Source organism: Mytilus trossulus, chromosome 3, assembly GCF_036588685.1.
Source record: "Mytilus trossulus isolate FHL-02 chromosome 3, PNRI_Mtr1.1.1.hap1, whole genome shotgun sequence".
Taxonomy (NCBI): Eukaryota; Metazoa; Mollusca; class Bivalvia; order Mytilida; family Mytilidae; genus Mytilus; species Mytilus trossulus.
In genome coordinates, this window is record NC_086375.1 from 92214026 (window position 1) to 92238281 (window position 24256).

The 24256-nt window shown below is 31.5% G+C and overlaps 1 long non-coding RNA gene across 1 annotated transcript; it reads right to left on the minus strand.

Moving 5' to 3' along the window:
- Positions 1-6758: 6758 nt before the first annotated feature.
- On the minus strand, positions 6759-14140 carry LOC134712858 (uncharacterized). The gene is made up of 5 exons (XR_010106328.1): positions 14129-14140; positions 13511-13552; positions 11334-11762; positions 9195-9527; positions 6759-8458 (listed from the first exon to the last, which is right to left on the minus strand). It is a non-coding gene; the product is annotated as an uncharacterized LOC134712858 (long non-coding RNA).
- Positions 14141-24256: the final 10116 nt, after the last annotated feature.

The following is a 24256-nucleotide window of genomic DNA, read 5'->3' on the forward strand; positions in this document are numbered from 1 at the left end:
TATTCTATCTGTGTACAAGGTTTAGTCACCATGTAACCTCAATATTACAAAATTTTCTATAGAAATAAAAAATAAAAAATAATGGTGTTTAGAAATACCCAAGACATATGTTTATGACACAGAAATAGTTTTACTGCAATAAAATGTAGGATTAATTACCTACAACGGTCAAATTCAAGGGAATATTTTTTTAGACCTACTTTCGTATGCGACCGGATGTGACGTACCATGATTTGGTGGTTTTACACCTATATGATAGTTATTTCTCTGTGATGATATGTCATATAAATATTGAATAATTAACATAATAAAAGATAAGATACATTTGAGAGTTAAACATTAAAAATCAAAATTGGACATCAAAATAAATTTGGCAATATTTTTATATAAATGCATAAAACATAAAGGCATTATGGATAGTTGGAAATACTGTAGAAACTGTCGATTATTCGTCATATCAAAGGTAGTTGCATACAGCATTAACGTAGGAAGTGCCTGTCCATTTCATTGCTCTCTTTGCACCATCGACATGAAACTTGGCAAACAAACTAACTTCTTGCATTAACATTTCCTCCATATAAGGACATCCATTTAGCCGCCCATGATCCAGTTTTTATGCCAGTGGTGGTAAATCCGAGGGTAGGAAGTATTTCAGGACCACCAAAAGCACCTGTTACACCAACTGCAGCAACACAGGATGTATAACACACCATGCTACCTGAAACGTAATTTGAATATATTAACTTTATCAAACATATAAACAGTTTAAATGAATTACATAAAATAAAAAGTTGTATGGATATATAATTATTTTTGGTAAAATGTAAAATAAAAATAGGCATGTATCTAAATGTCAGATTTGCTCTCAATGCTTTGGTTTCAGAGAAATAGGCCAAATTCTACATTTTGCCCCTCTGTTATATATTTTAACATGGCGTCCACTTTGGTCGGTAACTCGGGTCACCGGACACACTTTGTAAAGTAATACCTCCATGATGATTGTGGCCAGGTTTGGTTAAATTTGGCCCAGTAGTTTTAGTGGAGAAGATTTTTGTAAAAGTTATGGTTAATCATAACAAACAGACAAATATGGCTGTATCTACATACCAAAAAATACTCTAAGAACAAACTTAACTGTCCAGTTGGAAAATTCAAATGCATGGTATCCACTAGATATATAAAAGTAAAATGCATTTTGTGATTAAAAAAGATAAAATCTCTTTTGGATTTTGATGGCCATTTTTTTCTTCATGCATAATGTGTGAAAATTAACTAAGTTGCGGTACAACTTTGAGATACTCCCTCAGGTAAAAACTGGTTTGTATTATTTTGATTGTCCTTAATTGACATGGACAACATGTATCTTCACGACTATAGGTGAGTTTTAAAGAGTTTATCTGAGTGGACAGTATCAAAGTAATTGATGTGTTTGTTTAATTTAACACCTTCTGCAGAAAGGAAAAAAAATACCCTTCAAAAACCTAAAAAGAATTTATCTTTCTAAAACACAAAATGCATTAACCTTTTATGAATCTAGTGGATGCTAGGACTTTGAACTTTCCAAAAAGCACAGGTAAGTATGTACACATAGTAGTTTTTTAGGTGAAAATACGGCTATATTTTTCCATTTGTTATGCTGAACCTTAACGACGATGCAAGAGAGGGACGAAAGATACCAAAGGGACAGTCAAACTCATAAATCTAAAACAAACTGACAACGCATAGACACTCTAATAAAACAAAATTAAAAAGGCCAATAGAATAAGTTGAAAATCATTAACGACCAAAAATTCTTAAAAGTTTTTCCAGATACAGCAAAGTTAATCTATTCCCTGAGGAAGACAAGCTGCTCATTGTAGACTTCAACTGCATTTAAGTGTATTGGGTCCCTGCAATCATATACACTTAAAAGCTTCATGTCAGGGTTTTCACTGTTTGTATATTTATACATATATATATATAATGGTTTACTTTTAAAAATTGTGACTTGAATAGAGAGTTGTCTCACTGGCACTCATGCCCAATCTATATAAATATTTATTAATTGTATGTAAAATGTAATTATATTCGTGTATACTTCAACTGTCAAATCATAATGCATTGAATTATTTTGAACTTTTATTCCATGGCACTTAAAAGCATTTAGAAATACTATAGTAGGTCCAAGTTTCTGTAAGACATGCAGATATCACTATAAAATTTCTAAATACTGTTCGAAATCAATGATTCCCTCATGAATAAAAAAAACCAAACTTACGTAATATTAAGACGAATTAAGCCTAAATGTATCGCTAAAATATCGTTACAGCAATAAACCGACTTAACTTTTAAACGGCACTATACGCATGCTCTATTTAGTATAACCCTTAGTATTGTAATGTTATTTCATCATTCATTATCGGTAAATGTCTTTCTCATAAGTATCAGTAAGATGTCATTATATAGGTATATGTATGACTGATAATAAATAGCTTAGTTAGAAAAAAAACTTGTTTGAAGATGTTATCTATAGTACATATCATACAAAGAACTCATGCAGCATGTTCAATGATATCTTTAAAGCAAAAAGGTTGTAAATAAAGGCAACAGTAGTAAACCGCTGTTCAAAACTCGTAAATCTAATGGACAAAAAACAAAATTGGGGTAACAAACTAAAACTAAGGGAAACGCATTAAGTATAAGAGGAGAACAACGACACAACATTAAAATGTAACACACACAGAAACGGACTGAGCATTAGACAAAATCCGATGACATTTCTTATTATTCAATAAAATTTTGTTAAAATATCTCATATATACCACATGAAAAAAGTTATCAACGGTACCAGGATTATAATTTTATACGCCAGACGCTCAGAACTAAGCATGCTTTGAATGGGTAGCAGCCTATTTTATCCAGTTAAGATTTTTTGAAATCACAAAGCATCATAAAGAATATCTCCATCAATATTTTTTTTAAAAGTAGTGACAATTTACTAATATTCCATAATTGGTTCTACTTAGAAATAAATTTGCATGAGTGGTGTCCATTAGGACGGCCATTTATTTTCATTGATATGAATATCAAGAGGAAAGAGTAAATTAATCTGTTAAATTAGCGAAATCTGTTCCTGTTTATCCAATATTAAAGCTGGAAACTTTGTAAACCATTTGTTATTCTATAACAGTTATTTAAAGTGTCATTGTAACAAAAAAGCCAATCTGTTTTCTTAAGGAATAAATAAAAGCGAAATTTTGACAAACAAGTCAATAATTGATCTCATTCGAATCCGTGTTCATGTAACCCCAAATTTAACCCCTAACCTTATATTAGTATTGGCAAGATATTAAATTGAAAAAGAAATATTGGAAAGGAAACAAGGGCGAACCATTTCGTAGACTGATTATATCCACAAAACCAATCATTAATCCATAGGTAAAATCAATGACCTGTTACCTTTTGATGGCTATTATTCGTTTGTCTCTCTGTCCTATATTTTCTTCCATGCATGTATTTATTGTAACCCTGTCGTGTAATGTTGTCATTTTAATGTTATAATTAACACTGCCAGTAAAGCGAGATGTTCGGCATGCCTCAACACCATTTTTTTTCATAAAATGGCAAGTACCAAGTCAAGAAAATGGACATTGTTACATTATCGTTCGTTTCAGTGGTTGTTACGTTTCGGTGTCGTGTCTCTGATGTGTTGCAGTTCTTTTATATTTTATACGTTTCCCTCCGTTAAAGTTTGTAACCAGGATTTGTTATTTCGCTATCGATTTATGAATTTTGCACAGCGGTATACTACTGTTGCCTTTATTTAACCTTTAATGTGAAATTATGTTAAAACCTTAAAATATGCATTATCTGACTTATATACCGTCAAAAAATATTAATTTTATAAAGATTTGTAAAATTTAGTATCCTTTTTTACCGACAACACTAAAGTGGGATATTCCTTTCTAATGCGTTCAGGTTTTAATACGCCTTGCGGCTCATTTGAAATGTGAAATAAAACTCACTAAATAATTTAGATAAAAACCTTTTAAAAATTGTTATCCATACACAATAAAAATATTACTGTAACTGCATGAAGTAAGACACAAATGTATTGTTACCATCCGATAACGGTGTATGGGAAATACAAGACACATTGTAAGTTATTTATTGTACCACTTACCTTATTGAAAAGGGGGAGGGGTATGTTTTTTTCCTTCTATTTGCTATGTTATTTCTATCGCGGAAAAGTTGTTATTTATTATAACATTTTACTTGAATCGAATGAAAAAATCAGAAAAATTGTCTTTCGAAAAGCAATACATTTTATTAAAAGATAGTCAGGACAGGATAAAATTATATACCCTCTGCACCCGACCCTTTCGTGAGTTATATTAATGTTATTCAATAGAATATAAGATTATTTAATTAGTTGATCATTTGATAGAGTAAAAAGTATACATAAATTTTAAAAAGATAAATGACACGAAGACCAATATAAATACATGTAGGTCACAGTATGATTTCCTATTCAGTGTGTATCGTTCTAAACATGCATGAAATATTTGCCACTGGACGTTAAGCAAGCAACCAAAAATCAATCAACCTATTCAGTTTGACTCAATAAGATTTCCAAAATCTTACACACGAATATGTTAAATCTGGATTTATTTTATGAAAGTCTACATTAAAATTCATCTGACCTATATGATAATGTTTCTTTATTATAGCGATAAATCAACAAAACTTAATTCACGTAATTTGTTTCTAAAATTAAATTGCGGGTCTACAATGACGGTTTCTTTTACATCTATCATTGGTTGAACTTTAGAAAATAAATTTCCAAATCGGCAACAACAAAACTATTAGACGAATGAAATTAAATCATAGATTGCATGTTTATCAAAGAAAAAAATGACCTTACACAGGTATGCCTTGGAGCATATACCATTGAAACATGGAATCGTCCGGGTTGATTCTGAAAAAGAATGACCTGACGTTCTGAAAGAAAATTACTCCATATAGGTATATAAATAGACCTAGAAAACACCAATTATAGGTGCTCCACATATATTTCTATTTCTATTTATGTTTATTTGGTTCATTGTTGCAACATACTCATTGCTTGACCTACCATCAAGTCTTGTAAAATCTTGAAAATCTTCAAACTTTATCATCTTCAGCAAGATTCTTGTCAAGAAATACTACCAAAGTAGAATACCAGTGTATTTTCGATTTCGAATCATCAGGACCAATTTTGTCGGATACTTTTTCTACGATAATTCTTTTGTCATTCTCTGGTAACGTGAATGTAAATGATAAACCCTTTGAATTTTCACTCCATATTATCAATTATTGTCAGTAAATTTCGTGAGATTTGGCTGAAAGATAGGGTATTAATTATTGTTGCCTTTGTTCTGTTATCCCCCCCCCCCTCCTTTCTTTTTTGGTTCTTTTTTTTCTGGGAATTCTATGCATAACAAGTCATTAGGAGAACAGATTCACTTTCTTCGCCTAATAATATTGTTCGAACCACTCTTTGTAACTACACAACCCGTTATATAACATGTTATCGAGTCTATGCATTGTTAATTGTTTATTTTATACTTCAATTTTGAATATACGCTTTTAATAGTAAGATATAAATGAAATACAAGAATTTGAGTCATTTCCGTAAAAATGACAGCTAATGACCCTCAAGAACGCCTTTACACATGTATGAAATGTAACTATGCATGCATTGCATGTAGAACAGCCTTTATTGCCAGTTGGGTATGCCGTCTTCACAGCATTAGTTTGAAATAGCCTTTCAAGACCGTCATGATAATGAGTATCAAATGGACTAGTTTGATCAAAATAATTGTCAATTTTCGGATCTCCTTCCATATAATTGTATAGATTTCAAGATTATACATACATCCTAAAAATACGTCACTGTTTGAATATCAATTATATTGTAATTTTTAAAATTTTCGAGTTACAAAACTCAATGCACCATTTTCTACATAAAAAATGTCTATAAATAAAGGCAACAGTAGTATACCGCTGTTCAAAACTCATAAATCCATGGACAAAAAAAAATCGGGGTAGGAAACTTAAACCGAGGGAAACGCATGAAATATAAGAGGAGAACAACGACACAACACCGAAACGCAACACACACAGAAACGGACCAAGCATCCGACAAAATCCCACGAGAATAACACATATAACATCTAAACCAAAAACATGAATTTGGGATAAACAAGTACCGTGCCACATATTATCTTAATGGCACAAAAATATGAGAAAACAGACACAACATTAAAATGCAACACACACAGAAATGAATAATAATATAACAATGGCCATTTTCCTGACTTGGTACAGGACATTTTTAAAGGGGAATAGAAATGTCGAGTTGCTTTAACAATTTAGAAAAATGACAGTTGTTATCCATTCGTTTGATGTGATTCAGCTTTTGATTTTGCCATTTGATTAAGAGACTTAATGTAATTTTCCTCGGAGTTTAGTGCTTTTGTTATTTTACTTTTTAAACACTCAACAAGATACGTGTTTTTTTTATGTTTTTTTTTTTTTTTTTGCCTTAGTGAAGGTTCTTTGTAAATTCAGATTCTGATGATTGACAACAAACAAGAAGGCGCGCAATGATGCACAATAATTATTGACTATCTGCTAAAACAAAACTATTCAGCAAACTCAACAATCACACCAATAGTACCGTATAGTTGTTTCAAAAGTATTGCATATAAAAGATAATACAACTTTTAAAGAGCATGAGTAAATGAATGAATTTATTTAAAAGTGTAACCTCTTTCATAACAATCTATAAATAAATCCATTAAATAATTGTTCAGTTTGTCCAGAGGCCAACTGGGCTGTGTTTATAATGCGATAATGACAAATAAATAGTTACATACAAGAGAGAAAAAAGCAAAGTTTATATTTAACGACGCCTCATGTGTTTCCATTGTCCGTTGCAATAGTTGTGTCCGTAGTTTTAAGTATAATACACCATTCCCATCGAAACAGACACAATAAACTAGTATAGTAATAAGTGTTTGTGTTATTAGTCCAAACTATTTTTGATTCGACAAATTTTAGCGATACATTTGCATAGTATGTGATAAGGTAAATCCGTGATAACGCCATTCATTCTCAATTTCCTGAATCTAACAGACGTGGGACATAAATACGAAAAGTTCAATTTTTATATTATAAGTGTTTACGCCCATTTCTTTTCAAACAACCATGCACACAATCTGCTCAACTGAAGATGCAATAATTTAAGCAGTAATTCCATATGTTAAGGGGGCTCGCGGGTCTAAATCATTTTTTTAATTCAATATAGGATTTCGTTATATTTTTCTATAAATGAAATTTATCTTATACTGAATAGAAAAATGAAATAAAAAAATGGGGTCACCGTTCATTTACGCTCACAATCTGCCTTTGAAAGAAACATACATTTTTGTTAATGTTCTTTTCTTCTTTTGAACTAATAGGAGAAATATCGGTAATATCGAAATAAAAAAAGAACTAAATTACAGAAATCGCTTAAATTTTACAGTTATTTAGTTTATGTACAGCTTATTCGAAAACAACAATACAAAATATAGGTCACCGATGACTGAAAAAAGATATTTCCATTTGAATGCCAAAAAATGGCATTTTTGCACCAAAGGGAGATAATTTGGAGCTTTTTCAATGATATCATCATTTTAAAAGTCACCTGGGGCCAACACGAATTGATTTTTTACCATATGATAAAGTAACAGCTACTAAAATTAATAAATAAAATTTGTAATGAAAAATAAATGTTTATTTTTTTCTGAAAAATCTTATACCCGCGAGCCTCCTTAAGAGCGGATCCTGTTGCCACGATATTTTTCAAATGAGGGAATTTATCAGAAATGATCAAATAATATATATTTGAAAAAGTTTTGTTTGGAACAACTTTTAGGAATTACGGATCGCCAATGCTCTTCAGTTTTGTACTTGTTTGGTTTTATAAATATTTTAAAATAAACGCCACTGATGTGTTTTATGTAGACAAAACGCGCGTCTTTCGTTCTAAATTATAATCCTGGTACATTTGATATTAAAATGACTGAATTCAGCATAGTTGAATTACTAATGGTATATTACATAGTTTAAATGTAATGATCAGTTACACTTTTACATTAAAAGCATTATGATGTAAGGCAACCCAAATCAGTAGCGGTTTTTTATGTACGTAAAATTCATCAGCTACAAGATTTTGTTTTATCCTTTTGTTCAACCCTTTCATTTTGTTCGTTACATTTTCCTGGTAAGTTGTCTGTATGATCACACGTGCATGAAATAGTGTTGAAATATGTTGCCGGTGGACATGGTTGTGTGTACAGATGTCCGTTGAAACATCGATGAAATATGTTACATATCTTGTGGTCAAACCAATACGTGTCGTAATTATCGTTGGGACACTCAAATATGCAATCTAAAACAAAACATAAAAACAAAAAGTACTCTTTATCAAATTTAGGAATATAACTGTATTCTTAAACACTTTATGAGTATGCATTGCTACACTTTAAGTTTAAATAGCGGAAATAATTATTGTACAGTCTGCTCCATGTCATTATATTGAAAAAATGTTATGTTTATTACCTCAGATAGAGGCATTCAAAATATCGGTGCGACGATATCTGATCATTTCAATTTGTATCCGAAACGCTATTCTGTATCTACTTTTATCTGGAGATAAAACCTTCAAGCTTTGTTTTTATTCATGTGCAGTACATTAGTTTTATTGTCAATCCCAGACCCACTAGAACATAGATTTTTTTGACAATATTCGAAAATAATTCGCGAGTTTACTCGACACGCATTTTGATCGTCCATAATAATTTGATTTGTATTTTGAATAGTTTAGCCCTGAACAATACTAAAGAGGTATTGTGTCTAAATGTCCACTAGATGCAGTTAAATTGGTACTGTGTGTGGTATGTTGTACCTTGCGGACAAGAGCGAAAGATATGATTATTGTCTTTGAAAAACCAATCCGGAATATTGTCAATAGAATGTTTTTCATTTTTCATTTGATCGCGTTTGATTTAGTCTGTTTGATAGTCATTCTTAACGGCTGGAGAGCGCTTATGTTTTCTATGTTAAACAGTACCCAGTTTGCAGAAAATTTATATTATCTAATCTAGTACAAATCATATAGTTTATACCTCTGCAAATTTCGTATTCAATCTCCTTTTTATCATCAATGGTTTGGTTACCCGTCGTCGGCCTACATGCAATGCTATTGAGTGATGAGAAAACATTCTCTGGAATTGTTCCGGTGCATTTAACGGTCCATCCGTCGTTGTCATTGTAGTTTATAATACAAGTAAAGTTTGAACCAAATATAGGTTGTGACTTTGAATTGTCGTCTCCTATGAAGACTCCCAACAAAGTAATTGGCGCCGGCGTACAAGCGCTTTGTGCAGAACAAGATACTTCATAAAAGCCACCTGAGACATTGTTTTGTTTTACTTGTAGGCTTACATCAGAAACCTTGCCTGCAACAAATAAGACAATATGTCATTTCATTTTAATTAATAACAGAATCATATACAGATGTTTAATGATAAATTTTAGGAAGTGGGATAATTTCTCTGCCATATGATATTTCCTGATGTATTATACAAATGAATTTTACTATGACTATTAATTTTTTTGAGAAAACGGGAAAAAACATTAAAATAAGAAAAGTTTAAAAGACATGTTTACAAAAGAGGAACCATTTCAAACGACGCTGAAATGACTCGCCAAACTTAGTTATTGATAATAACTGAATAATTAACTCATGATATTTATGTTCATCAGACAAGTGCCACTTATTCTGATTAATAAAACATATACTATAAAATTAAAATTGAGAACGGAAATGGGGAATGTGTCAAAGAGACAATAACCCAACCAAATAAAAAAACAACAGCAGAAGGTCACCAACAGGTCTTCAATGTAGCGAGAAATTTCCGCACCCGGAGGCGTCCTTCAGCTGGCCCCTAAGCAAATATATACTAGTTCAGTGATAATGAACGCCATACTAATTTCCAAATTGTACACAAGAAACTAAAATTAAAATAATACAAGACTAACAAAGGCCAGAGGCTCCTGACTTGGGACAGGCGCAAAAATGCGGCGGGGTTAAACATGTTTGTGAGATCTCAACCCTCCCCCTATACCTCTAATCAATGTAGAAAGTAAACGCATTACAATACGCACATTAAAATTCAGTTCAAGAGAAGTCCGAGTCTGATGTCAGAAGATGTAACCAAAGAAAATAAACAAAATGACAATAATACATAAATAACAACAGACTACTAGCAGTTAACTGACATGCCAGCTCCAGACTTAAATTAAACTGACTGAAAAATTATGATTTCATCATATGAACATCAGGCACAATCCTTCCCGTTAGGGGTTTTGTATCATACCATCATAACATATATGAGAAGAACATAACCCGTGTCATGACAACAACTGTTTTTAGAATAAATGTGTTTATTTCTGACGCTTAGACCTTATCATTAACGCCAAAATATGCAATCTTTAATGACTTGACAACAGTAAAAAAACTACTGTTGACATAACAGTCATTGCATTAAAAAAAACTGAACATGAGAAAATTCAAACCACACATTTGGTTTATGCATAGACTAACCCGCAATGTCGATTTCTAAATGAAAGATAGGAAGGAGATTAAACAGAGTCCGTGATATATAAAGCTCTCAAATAAAGCCCGTTTTGAAAGTATGAAAGTAAAAGTCGACAAGCAGATGAACACATTGTATAGGGTAAGCAGAACAATATATATTAAAGAAAAACATTAACACATTTGCTATAACTTGAAGTTCAAGAAATTTGATAAACCTCTTCATGACAATATTTTGCTTAAGGTGGTACCTAACACTTGAACTAAAATTAATTTGGCTCGTTTAATTTTCTTAAAACTTTGACAAAGTATTTACTTTGACCCTTTGACAAAAATATAAAAAAATCAAAAAAATTGAACCAACCGTTTATTCAAAAAAGTTACACTGGTTATATAGCAGTTTGGCAAACACTTATTTTGATCATTGAGAAGCTTAATATTCCCTTATGAACACAACGTCATTAAAACGTTCTGCTGATTTTACAGAGTTATCTCCCTGTAGTGTTAGGTACCACCTTAAATAAAATATTTTTAACTATGATACGATCCTTAAACAACACATCTCTGATGAAATAAAATGATCAGTTAAAACAGCATAACCTATCAACTACCTTCTCTCATTGTTGAACTAAAATACTAACTTCACAATATTATAATGATCACGTACTTTCAATTGTTATGAGTTCCGTATGTCTGAATACTTCAAACTCATGTGTAATGTTAACCACTTAACAATATTATAATGATCACGTACTTTCAATTGTTATGAGTTCCGTATGCGTGAAAACTTCAAACTCATGTGTACTGTTGGCCACCATGAACCTAAATGTATATTCCCCACCACTATCACACTTCACAGGTTCTCTTGTAATATTGATGTGAACGGGCGAGGAACTGTTCAGTACTGTTATGTTCCATCCACCTTGGTCAGATTCCATCTGTGTCAGGCTAAAGTTGAAAACTTCATCAGGTTTGTAAGATCCGTACTGTGGCTTATAGTTTATGTATAATTTACCAAGCTGGTGTGATACAGGAATCATGCAGGTAATTGTAAAAACATCTTTGAAATGAATTTCTTCTTGCGATCGTGTACAGTCTGTAAGTATATAAAGCATATAACAGTACTGAAAGTTGCAGGATTATATTTTAATTTCTGCATTTTGAATGCTACTCAATGCTACTTAATAAAAATTATCGTACCGACTTCTGCGTCAGTATGTGCATTGTGGACAGAGTAATATGGAGTAAAGATGTTTGCAAGTTTTAAAATATGAAAGGAATTTCAAACGATTTTGACTATAAATATGCACTATTCAAGCATATACCTTCCAAGTACCAACCAATTTCCGACTCACTTTTTCGAATCACACCAGCACATTAGTTTACTTGGAGTGCGAATATTGTGTCTTGTTGATTATAACTGTGTCAGACAGCACGTTAGTTTACTTGGAGTGCGAATATTGTGTCTTGTTGATTATAACTGTGTCAGACAGCACGTTAGTTTACTTGGAGTGCGAATATTGTGTCTTGTTGATTATAACTGTGTCAGACAGCACGTTAGTTTACTTGGAGTCCGAATATTGTGTCTTGTTGATTATAACTGTGTCAGACAGCACGTTAGTTTACTTGGAGTGCGAATATTGTGTCTTGTTGATTATAACTGTGTCAGACAGCACGTTAGTTTACTTGGAGTGCGAATATTGTGTCTTGTTGATTATAACTGTGTCAGACAGCACGTTAGTTTACTTGGAGTGCGAATATTGTGTCTTGTTGATTATAACTGTGCCAGACAGCACGTTAGTTTACTTGGAGTCCGAATATTGTGTCTTGTTGATTATAACTGTGTCAGACAGCACGTTAGTTTACTTGGAAGGCGAATATTGTGTCTTGTTGATTATAACTGTGTCAGACAGCACGTTAGTTTACTTGGAGTCCGAATATTGTGTCTTGTTGATTATAACTGTGTCAGACAGCACGTTAGTTTACTTGGAGTGCGAATATTGTGTCTTGTTGATTATAACTGTGTCAGACAGCACGTTAGTTTACTTGGAGTCCGAATATTGTGTCTTGTTGATTATAACTGTGTCAGACAGCACGTTAGTTTACTTGGAGTGCGAATATTGTGTCTTGTTGATTATAACTGTGTCAGACAGTACGTTAGTTTACTTGGAGTCCGAATATTGTGTCTTGTTGATTATAACTGTGTCAGACAGCACGTTAGTTTACTTGGAGTCCGTGTAATATTGTGTCTTGTTGATTATAACTGTGTCAGACAGCACGTTAGTTTACTTGGAGTCCGAATATTGTGTCTTGTTGATTATAACTGTGTCAGACAGTACGTTAGTTTACTTGGAGTCCGAATATTGTGTCTTGTTGATTATAACTGTGTCAGACAGCACGTTAGTTTACTTGGAGTCCGTGTAATATTGTGTCTTGTTGATTATAACTGTGTCAGACAGCACGTTAGTTTACTTGGAGTCCGAATATTGTGTCTTGTTGATTATAACTGTGTCAGACAGCACGTTAGCTATACATTGTACATCTCAGAATTTTGCTGTAGTGTAATTTGTAAGCATTAATTGCCTCCGATTTTTTGGTATGGTGTTAATTGAAAAATCTTGATCGACGAACCGTGTGTCGTGAAAACTTAAAACGTGTTTCTTACTTTAGTTGGCTTTTTTCTTATACGATGTGAAGCATTTTCGTGTGAAGTGGAGTCTTTTTGTTGTTACTATCTTATTTTCCCAGTTTTTTTTCAATTCAATATCCTTCTGTTCTATTGATTTATACTGATTTGTTCTGATCCCTGAATAAACATTACCGAGGATTCAACAACATACTTACGTTGAGGTAGTGGGCGTTTTGTTGTTGTTGTAAGGACTTGTGCTGAAATAGAGATAATGGATGAAATAATATTTTGAAATAAAGTGATTCAAAATAAAACATTGCGAAAATTGTAAAAAAACGAAAGAATGATTCAATTACGAAACGCTTAATTGAGAGGGTTAAAATTGCATTTTGTTTAGGTTTCAGTGTTGCATTTTGTCAATGGTAAATAGCTGTGTTGTTTCTTCAATATTGTCTATCATTTGTCGTCCATCCCATGGAAATATTGGGCGATTTTTTTGGGACAGTGGTGTATAAATTGCGGATGTTTAATAATAAGACAAGACGAATTCGCGCATCTGTAATTATATTATGCATTACTTTTTTGTTATGTGTACGCCTAAACGTGTTTTTTTTTTTTTTTATCAAAGAGTAATATTACAAACGTCGATATTGAAATATTATCTGTTGATCTTTCCTGAGCACTTGAGATCTCCCTTTGTATTTAAATTTATACTGGATACCTTTAAAATTTTGATATTTTTAAAATACATAAAAATCAATCTTTTCAGACTGACAATCAGTTATAAACAAAAGTAGCGAAAGTTTAAATATATGTAAAGTCTCATTACTTACGTTCTGTTCGAGCTGCAAATTAATAAATCGTTATTTAATCAAAGCTATACTTGTAATTGTTTATGATGAAAGCTTAGATTTTCTCATACAAATATAAGAAATTTGAGGATTGAATCTATAACTACGACATTTTATTTCAATTGTGATATTTGTTTTACGTGTTACCTGTGTAACATAACAAATAAGTAGTCAATAGAAAGTATGCATCCAATCAGTCAAACAAATCTTGACAAAAAATGTTAATATATTTTGAGAATGGAACCAATTTTCTTGCACCAGATGCGCATTTCTACAATACATGTCTCTTTAGTGATGCTCGAGGCCAAAATATTTGAAATCCAAAGCTTATATTCAAGATGAAGTGCTATAATCCAAAAGGTCCAAAAAGTATAGCCAAATCTGTGAAAGGAATCAGAGCTTTGCATGAGGAAGATACATTCCTTAATTTATAATAATTGCAATCATTTTTAACAGCTAATTTTAATAACACAACAAATCCGTATGTTCATGCTAGTACCGAAGTACTGTTACTCGTTAATTCCTAACTAAAATATCCGTATCTCTAGTATAATGCTTTACATATGCTTTTGTAGATGTTTTTGTTCAAAATGCCTTTAACAGTAACTTCAAATACCACTATTTGCAATAAACAGTAAGACTTACGTTCTTGTACTTGTGCTGAAAGAAAAAAAGAAATTTCTATAAAGATGTAGGTTAATGATAATGTACGATGATAACAATACGACAAACGTTCAATACAAAGATTCACATTTTGATTGACTAACAGAAACCTTTTTCTGACAAAATTATTTGATTTGAAAAACATTACATAGTTTTTTCATCATCGTTATTGTGTTATAGTCAGTTGAACAATACCTACACATTCTAGAAACATGCTATGAATATTCAATTCGTCTAAGATAATACAAATAAGAGCAGGCAGGAGTCGAGTCATGTTCCTAAGACAAGGGTTACGACCTGATCCTACTATAAAGATGGAACTGAACACTATTTAAGGGATGTGAGAAACGGATTATTCTTTTATTTCTGTTTTAAAACATTTTAGTTGTTTGTCTTTCTTTTAATTGTCTTTTAATTGTCTTTTTAAATAAATGCCGTTAAAAATATCTTCTCTGTAAATAATCCCGTAAATGATTAGGCGCTCTTGTGTCATTTTCAAAGTCCCAGAGAGTATATATTGCTCAGTAGATCTGTACCTCAATCCTGGCATGAAAAAACTGACAGTTTATTTTAAATTAGATTTTATAAAACTTATATGGTTTTTTTTTATTTCAAGGAATTTATTTCCTTCTGGCTCGGGTTCTTAGTTCGGCTTTGTTTTTAATGTCTGACCTGTTCGAACATATCAGCGGCAAAACTTGTGTAATACGTTTAGTAGTGTCGTACATTTTTGTCATGAACTTTCTCTGAAGAAACATTTGAATATCATCTAGTGGAGTAAAATTTTAACGGGTTTTTTTTCTGAAGAAACTAGTTATTGGAATACACATGGTGGAATAACATTTGTATTGCCACTCGGTCGATACCTCTGCTGGTGGACTGTAAGCCCACAATGGTGTCACAACTGTGTAACTCATTACTTCCAAAAGAACTGAGATGAAACTATGGATGTTGTTTTATCGACATTTGCTGTAACAAATCATAAGAAATTAACTTAAAGTGTGGCTCGTATCTCATTCATGAATAGTTCTACTTATAAGGGCAACACGACATGTATTACATGTGTTGCAGGATCTAATTACACTTACGGAGCACCTGAGACCATCATCATTGTTTTTAAGTGAGGTTCGTGTTTTTTCAGTCTTTAGTGTTTCTATGTTTCCAATGTCTGAAGTGATGGGTTAGATTTCAGTGAACGCAATGTATGTATAACTGTTATATCATTTTCCTCCAAAACAATTAACTCCATTTTTTCAATAACACAATATTTTCTCACTTTCGACTAAGTAAGATTTTCTTAATAACATACATTCGATTTCTGATGGATAATTTATTATTACTAATTAGAGTTCAAAGTTGTGTATCGGTATATTTCTTTCTGTGTATGATATACCAATTGAAAAAAACGAACACCCAAGTTGAGATGTGTTTTGAACGGGATACAGATAATTGACATGTGGACGAAGTATTGTAGTTTTGATAAAAACAATCTCCTGGCCTTCGGTAGAGCTTAAATGTGCTGCTCCAACTAAAATCTACATACATTTTTGTGAACTGTTTCTCGTCTGGGTTTTTTTGTATGGATTTGTTTTTGGAGGATGAGGGGAGGGAGGTGGATATTCTTTTTTTGTCGTTTATTTATTATTATTTTATGGAGGTTGATATTGTATTTCTTTTTTCTTTGAACTGATAACTTACGATGAGTGTAGTACAGTATGAAATACACTGTTCCGACAATAGCCACTAATATCACAACTATGCCAGTAATAAATTTGCACAACCACACGTACTGGAATAAAAAGCAAATAAATAACATGAATAACTAAATATTGGTTTTTGTTTGGTTTTATAACCTCTCCTCATTAAACGAGTGTCTTGTGCATGAATATATACCAAATCACTATTGAAGCAATGGTTCTGATTGGATGATGAACAGTTTATAACTATTTTTCTACCTGTATGTAACAAAAGGAATCCAACATCTTGAATCTAAATGATCTCCGAATATTGCCGACTATCCCATAATCTGATAAAAGCATAAACATAATTACAAATAGATTGTGTCCTCGTGCAATTATTTTATAGGTGTGTTTGGTTTCATGTAATGAGTTAAAAAAAAAGAAGCTAATAAACATCTTTACTTGTTTAAGAATAAATCTATGTGGATCGAATCAGTCAACAAAATGGTTCACCTTCTTTCACTTTCAATGTTGGCATCCTTTTCCTTTTAATAGCTGAACACGACTTCTGCATGTGTAACCAATCTGCAGCTAATTGGTTAAATTGAAGGTCACATGAAAACGGATTTAACGAGGTCGAATTATTCACTTGCAAGTGAACAATTCATCAGCGATATTTCTTTGCTTATTTAGACAAAATTCAAGCAAATTGGCATCTAAAAACGAATTATTGTTTCGTCATTTTACTTTAATTATTTATTGCACCGAAATTATATTCTATCTTTGTGCATATCTCGTAGCTAGTGTCTCTTTGGAAGGAAAAGAATGTAAATATTGAAAGTGAAACAAAGGTGGACCATTGTGTTGACTGATTCAGTCCACGATTATTTTTTATTTATTTTTATACAGGTAAAACGCCAATTTACTTATTATTTTAATTTATAACATGTAATCAAACAGACTTAAAGAAATCCAATTGCACGAGGTCGCGATCAATTTATTTGTTTATATCGGATTGTGTGATCGTCGGTAGTATTTGGATATCATCTGGATAGTTGATTAAATGACGTCTAGACTAAAATACACACGAAATTCTCATATATATTATCGAGTACATGTCTTGTCATCTATTTATTTCAGACGTATTGTAAATTGGATATAGGTTTCAATATGTAAAATTATCAAATATGAGAATTGGAGTCAAATCGGTGAACATGTATTTAACAGCTAGTGTCCCTTAAAATTATGTCTTGACATATGATTGATTTAAAGATTGAGAAAGGTGAATACTTTGCACTATATCAAGTTTAAAACACGTTATGATTTTATGTTAATTGATTACCGTGACAATAAGGTAATCTATCTTGCACTTTATTTAGCTATTATTACAACCTTTCATTGTAAAATGCATCTCCAAAATTAAATAGTTAAACTGAGTGAATCAAAGCGTATTTGCATGAATAATATTTTAAATCTTGATGTTAAGTTGTTGATGGTAAAGTTTCAGTTCTAGTGTATGTAAATCTATGTCACATATGAACAATGTATTGCACATAACGATGTCGTAATCCCTAGACGTTATATTAAAATAATATGATATTTCCGTTTAAAATGTTTTCCTTACAATAAAGTAAATTATACTTATAGAATATTTAAATCTCGTGCAATATATTATTCTACTCAGTGTTATTAACATAAAAACTATTGTAAAAGTTTTCCATTTAGTAAGTTATTTGTTAGGTGTTACAAAGAATCTCTATTTCAAAGCAAAGTTTTTCGAAGTTTCTTTTTTTCAATAAGTTTTTACAAACAGTAAGACTGTATTTTACATTTCAGGCATTTAACATGTTAAAGGAAAAGCGGTCAATAAGTGAAGTGTGGATTTGAAATTGGTCAATTGCCGTTACTAGTGTAAGGCATCAAAAGGTTTTAATTCGGCCAACAGAATCAAGAGTGTTAAAGTGATTACAACTTTCAATGTTCCTTTTTTTATTTATCAATGTTGTAAACTATCATGTGTTTTCCATAAGTAGCTTCATGCTTTAAAAGAATTTCAACAGATTCTAAAGCACCAAATTAAGTAGCTTCAGGCTTTAAAAGTATATCAACAAAATCTAAAACACCAAATACGTTGAATAATGTAATTTATATACAGGAGTGTGCTACTTACTTGTTTTTATCTCAATTTATTTATGACTTTCGAACAGCGGTATACTACTGTTGCCTTTATTTATATTAGTATTAAAGAATCCACACATAAACATCTATAAAATTGCCATCACCATTTACGATATGTTTGTTAGAAATTCACGTATTTCAGCAAAACAAATCATAAAAAAAAATAAAAAAATATTTTACCCGATCTGATTTAGCGTCCTAGAAGCACAAAAATCTTTCTACATGTATTTACAGTAAATCTTTCTACATGTATTTACAGTATCAATTATTAGATTTTAAATCTCGTTAATATGATCCATTATCAACATATTTTACCATCAATCTATCTAGTAACTATCAGTGTTACCGAATTTGCTTGCATCACAGAGCAGGCGATAATGTATTGTCTTATTCTCTGTTAGTAAACTTCATATTCCTTGTAAAATATTTAAAACTTTAACTTAATATGATTAAAGCTATGATTTGAATGCAATAACCAGGATTTAGTCATGATTTAGTCATTAAAGCTGGAATGGCTATGCTAAGAATGCATTTTTATAGAAAGTTTTTGTATATTGCAAGGTGTTTTTGATCGATATACCATCCTGTTGAGGATAACAAACATTTCTTTTTTTATTTGCCCTAGGTATAATGATGTAAGACAGATTCTTCTTGATTCCATTTACTCCATTGTTGATAATGTTGACATAAATATTGAATTACTACATTTTGGGAACAGTTAATTTTCATATGATATGAATATTGCTATTTTTAAATCTGTTCAAAAATATATCAGTGACACTCAACGTTTTGTTTGAAACTTACTTAATTTTTGTTTAATCTAATTTCATTTATTTATTTTTTTCTACACTCCAACGTTAATTCATTTATTCCACTAAGCAAGCTTAGTGTCTCCTTTAAGCCATATATATATATATATATATATTTCTAATGACTTATAAAGGATATTTGCATGTTTCAAGGTAATTAAAATAACTGATGATTAATTACCTATATATTTAAATATACTTTGCATTGATTAAGTAACACTGTTAACATATTTTGCTCGTGTGTCCTTACAAGTAGCATGCATGTTCCACTAAATTGCATTATTTAAAATAAAGTTGTTGAAATTGAATTATACCTTGTACATGTATTATGGAGAGAACGTTTATAGGCTGTGCCTGTTGCTCAATCCTTTTCATATCTAAATGAATAAAATATGTTTAAAATCAAATCGATATATCAGAAACTCAGTAAATATTATGTTAGTTTACCTTATCTTCTTTGCCATAGCTGTCCTGTCAATAAAAAAAAACTTTAATAATAAAAGTTCCTCGTGTCTATTACAAATATTTTCTTTATAATAATTATTGTTTTCTTCGGTCTTCGGTAGACTTTACATAGATAAATTCAGCCGTATTTGACGTGAAACTGTACTTATGTATCCCGTCATACTTTGAACCACACCATTATTTTATTTATTATTTTTACTGTTAAGTCTGTTTTTTTTTTTATCTACTTTACGTGAGTCTGCATTTATGTATGCCGTCATACGACAAAATTATTTTTATGTCTACCTGTGCGAATTTCAAACGCGCAATTTTACAAGTTGTACAAGTGTCATGCCAGATGTTATTGATCCTTAGTTGTACAAGTGTCATGCCAGATGTTATTGATCCTCAGTTGTACAAGTGTCATGCCAGATGTTATTGATCCTCAGTTGTACAAGTGTCATGCCAGATGTTATTGATCCTCAGTTGTACAAGTGTCATGCCAGATGTTATTGATCCTCAGTTGTACAAGTGTCATGCCAGATGTTATTGATCCTCAGTTGTACAAGTGTCATGCCAGATGTTATTGATCCTCAGTTGTACAAGTGTCATGTCAGATGTTATTGATCCTTAGTTGTACAAGTGTCATGTCAGATGTTATTGATCCTCAGTTGTACAAGTGTCATGTCAGATGTTATTGATCCTCAGTTGTACAAGTGTCATGTCAGATGTTATTGATCCTTAGTTGTACAAGTGTCATGTCAGATGTTATTGATCCTCAGTTGTACAAGTGTCATGTCAGATGTTATTGATCCTCAGTTGTACAAGTGTCATGTCAGATGTTATTGATCCTTAGTTGTACAAGTGTCATGTCAGATGTTATCGATCCTTAGTTGTACAATGGGTCATCCCAGATTTTATAAATCCAGATAACATAAACATATATTACCTCTGTTATATAGTCGTAGTCTGTATACTTCTTACTCGTGCTTGGTTCAGTTAAATCTACACCTAGACCACCATTTCCCTACACACAAATTAAATAAGGAATAGAAATTAATCTAAATATTAATCTAAAAAAGATATTTTTTTTGGAGTGAAACGCTGAAAGACTAAAGAAGCATCTTAAAATCAGCATATAAACGAGCATTAAATAGTATTGTCCTTCCAAATGGAAAATGTTTAGAAAAGTTCTTCACAATGGACTATTGATAATAAATGTTCAAGAAAGTGCTGTCGTATATTCCATTATGCATACAAAGTAGTATTGATAGATATTTTAGTCTTACATGCATTATTTTGTTTATTAGTTGATATTGGCTTTGAATTGGCTGCCAGCAACGGCCAGTAATCTCAGATATGTACTAAGTGTCTTTTTGTTGTATGGATGTTTAAGTATCCGTCCATTTCCAATCGGTGTGTTTGTAAGATGAATTCTTATTGTATCAATCTGATGAGTTCAGCATTTTTCGACTGATTTGTATTGTTTGTTGTTATGTTGTGCTGTTACACAACTAAACAATGTAGGTTAAGACGGCTGATGCCTTCAACGAGTTTAACCCCGCCTCATTCTGTATGTGCCTATCCCAAGAGTAACATATTTGTTTTCGGTCATTATTTTGTAAATAAATTGGCCGTTAGTTTTCTCGTTTGAATTGTTTTACATTTGTCATTTCATGGATTTTCTTAGCTGACTATGCAGTTTAGGCTTTGTTCGATGCTAAGGGCTGTAGGGTGACCTATAATTGCTAATTTCTGTGTCATTTGGTCTTTTTGGAGAGTTTTCTCATTGGAAATCGTACCAGATCTTCTGTTTATATTTAGGAATAAAAACAGTTACTTTATGATATAAAAATATGGAGATTTGATGTGATTGCCAATGAAACAACTATTCACCAAAGTCATGTGAACAGGCCTTGTTTTGGTTAACACAGTCAATAAGAAATATTAAAAATGACAGTGAATGTATGTTCAATTGATAAGGCAACTTAGTCTAATATTTGTTTTTAAAAATTGTAAAATACTGAAACGAATAGTAATTTTAATCCAACAACAAAATGTCTTTGTTTAACCTGTCCACGTATATCATTGCAAAAATAAAATATCTTCATATATACGTTAAAAGAAAGATATTAAAAATTGCGAAATTAGTTAAAAATAGTGAATAAAGAAGAGTTTGTCTGTAATATTTGCTTTTCGTTAGTTGTTCTTACAGAAATCAGGCTCTGATTATCTCGTTTGAATTTTTAAAATGATGTTATATTTGTTATTCTCATAGGATTTTGTCTAATGCTAAGTCCGTTTCTGTGTGTGTTACATTTTGATGTTATGTCGTTGTTCTCCTCTTATACTTAATGCGTTTCCCTCAGTTTTAGTTTCTTATCCCGATTTTGTTTTTTGTCAATGGATTTATGAGTTTTGAACAGCGGTATACTACTGTTGCCTTTATTTACACATTTCGACATTTAGGGTCCTTGTATTGTATGATTTTCGCTTATTATTAATGGCCGTAAGGTGAACTATAGTTGCTACGACCTTGTCATTTGAACACTGGTGGATAGTTGTCTCAATGGCAATCGTACCACATATCCTGTCGTTATTTTTATATTAAGATTGTATAAGCAAATAATTTATACAACTTTTATCAATATGCAACAAAGATTAATATCTTTAAAATATCAGTGTTGCAAGATTCTAATGAACTGATTCCCTCGATAAAAAAAGGAGGTAAGACACCATGTACATTGTATGTTGTATGTGCATGTATAATTTACACAATATACTTTAATCGAATTTAATTTAAAAATATGTTATGGTTTCAATTAAGCTTTTGATAATTGGGATAACGTAAGAAAACTAACTTTTTCAATTCTTTTTTTCGTGTAATTAATCGCTGGCAGGTTTTTGTATATATTGTTCTCGTCTCTCCAGTTAAGACATCGGTGCAGATTTTATTGGTTGTAATTATTCAGATATGCAAGAAAATGAGATGCAAAACGGAATTATGTATTGTAAATTATTTTTTATGAGAGGTTTTCATTTGATATTGTACTCGTATAGAACAGGGTTTATAATTTAAGTATAAAAATAGCGCATACATATTTGACAGAGAACACTTACAATATGAGACCTGTTGTTTTCGCCGTCTAAAGGATTAAAGGAAGCTCCTGACATGTTCTGAAGTTACAAAAACAAATCATAACAGTTAATAATGAATAACAAAGAAAAAGCACAAAACGACATCTTTTAAAAAAATTATAGAATGACAAAGTGAAGTTAGGCCAGAAAACAATGTATCTAAATGCTGTAAAACTAAAGATGGCAAGGAAAGAAAACATTTTTGTTATTTATATGGAATAAAAATCGTCATAAACATGTAACTAAGTAACTACTAGTTACTAGTGTTTACAAGGAGAGTTAGAAATTCTATTTTTTTTCTTAAAATCTTACATCAATCTAATTGTTACAGAAGATATAAATGATGTCAATAATAACAATAGTATGTATATATATTATCTGTAGGATTATGCCATTTTTCAGAACATATGTACAATACAAATCAGACTTATAGTTTTGTAATAAATCAAATTGTTGGTTTTGACGTATGAACTGTTTTTAATTTTGTCATACTGGGGTCTTTTATATCTGTCTTTACAGTGTGGATTTTGCACATTGCTGATGATCGTACCGTGACATATCGTTGCACAAACTTACGTCTTTTAGACTCTATCTGGAAACTTGTCTCACTAACCATTATTGTATACAACAAATGAACAAATGAACATTCATAAACCAAGGTGGGTTTCACTTACTTATGGTGACCCAAACCATATGCCTGAAACTGTCTTTGTCAAATATTGGTAAAAAACTAATAATAAATTCAGAACAGTGGCGTAGCTATGTTTTAGCTCGGAGGACAAATCTTCAATGTCGTTCCGATAAAAAAAAAAAAAAAAAAAAAAAAGGGAAAAGAAGAGAGAGAAAATGGGGAGGGGGAACATGTGCTCTGTGCGGTTAAATAAAAAGGTCAACGACACCATTTCACAGTCTCGTAGCGTTCCTTCCTATCACCTGCGCCTTTATTTGTTATTGTATATGAGTTTGTATCCAAAATTTTATTGTTCTATTTTTTACATATAAAATACGCATTTTCAAAAGGAAAAGTATGCCAAATTCTTCATTGTGTTTTAATGGGTTTTTTTGAGGCGATGTATACAAGCATGCCTTGAATTTAATTGGCAGACAGTATATTTTTCGATATCTATATGCAGTTGCGCATTACTTTTTGTGTTAATTGTATGCAATATTTCATAAAAATCATGAGATCACCCACATAT